The sequence below is a fragment of the Rattus norvegicus genome, chromosome 3 (genome assembly GCF_036323735.1).
Source record: "Rattus norvegicus strain BN/NHsdMcwi chromosome 3, GRCr8, whole genome shotgun sequence".
Lineage (NCBI taxonomy): Eukaryota > Metazoa > Chordata > Mammalia > Rodentia > Muridae > Rattus > Rattus norvegicus.
Window position 1 is genome coordinate 55810110 of NC_086021.1, and position 1212 is coordinate 55811321.

Here is a 1212-nt window from a genome sequence, read left to right on the forward strand (position 1 = left end):
TTATCATTATCTTTCTTTCATCTACTCTGTTTCATGTCATATATATATGTATATATATATATATATATTCTCTCATCTATAAGAAAAATCTAGGCACCATATGTGAGAACATAAATTAGTCTAGCCACTATGAAAACTTTTATTTTAAAAACTAAAAATAGAATGACTGTGTTCCAGCTGTCCCGCTCGTGTGTGTGTGTGTGTGTGTGTGTGTGTGTGTGTGTGTGTGTCCGCGCGCGCGCGCATGCGCCAATCTGAGTCAGTGTATCCCAGGGATCCACACACATTTATGCTTTTGCAGCACTAGCCACAACAGCCAAGGTCTGGAATTAGCCTGGTCATCCAGTATTCAGTTGTAATAGAAGAGAGGTTCTGAGCAAGGGAGCAGGCTGCTGTGGAGACAAGGTAGCAGGCGGCGTGAAGCCTGAGGATTGAGACAACTGTACTGTCTACGTGAGTGACATTCCGTCAGACCAAGCTTATCTGAACTGCAAGGGCTGATGGGAAATTTCAGACTATGCTCGATACCTGTTTCGCAGGTAGATTTTTCTAAGTGCAAAAATAAGATGGTGACATCACAATTCAGAGGCCCAAAGCCTGACGAGTTGGGGCCAGACAAATTCTAAATCACTGAAGACTGAGCCTTTCCTCTCAGTTGCTGTGGATCCGTGATTGTGGGAATTGCGAGCTGCCTGGGGAGGAGGGGTGGTGAAATGAAATCTGTGACTGGGGAGGTGCAGGCTGCTCTGATGTTGGAGAGGAGAGGGAAATACCCATCTTTCAGCGGGGCAATGAGCCAGTGGGCCGTTTAGTGTAGATCTATGCAGATGGAAGATGGGTCACAAGTGGCTTCAATGACGAGTTTTTACAATGTATTTGACCTGCAACTGCCAAAATTCTAATGTGCTAAGTTCTCTCCCTCTTTCCCTCCCTCCTCCATTCAGAGTCTGCCCCACATGTGGCCCCTACATATACAGCCACCGAAGTAGATAAAATGGATGAAACAAAGAAGTGCAGGCTGACAGGAACCGGATGTAGATCTCTCCTGAGAGACACAGCCAGAATACAGCAATACATAGGCGAATGCCAGCAGCAAACCACTGAACTGAGGACGGGACCCCCGTTGAAGGAATCTTAGAAAGAACTGGAAGAGCTTGAAGGGGCCTGAGACCCCATATGTACAACAATGCCAACCAACCAGAGCTTCCAGGG

The 1212-nt window shown here is 46.5% G+C and overlaps 1 long non-coding RNA gene across 1 annotated transcript; it reads left to right on the forward strand.

Moving 5' to 3' along the window:
- The first annotated feature begins 284 nt into the window (after positions 1 to 284).
- Positions 285 to 995, forward strand: LOC134486283 (uncharacterized). Its single transcript, XR_010065090.1, has 2 exons — positions 285 to 453; positions 945 to 995. It is a non-coding gene; the product is annotated as an uncharacterized LOC134486283 (long non-coding RNA).
- Positions 996 to 1212: the final 217 nt, after the last annotated feature.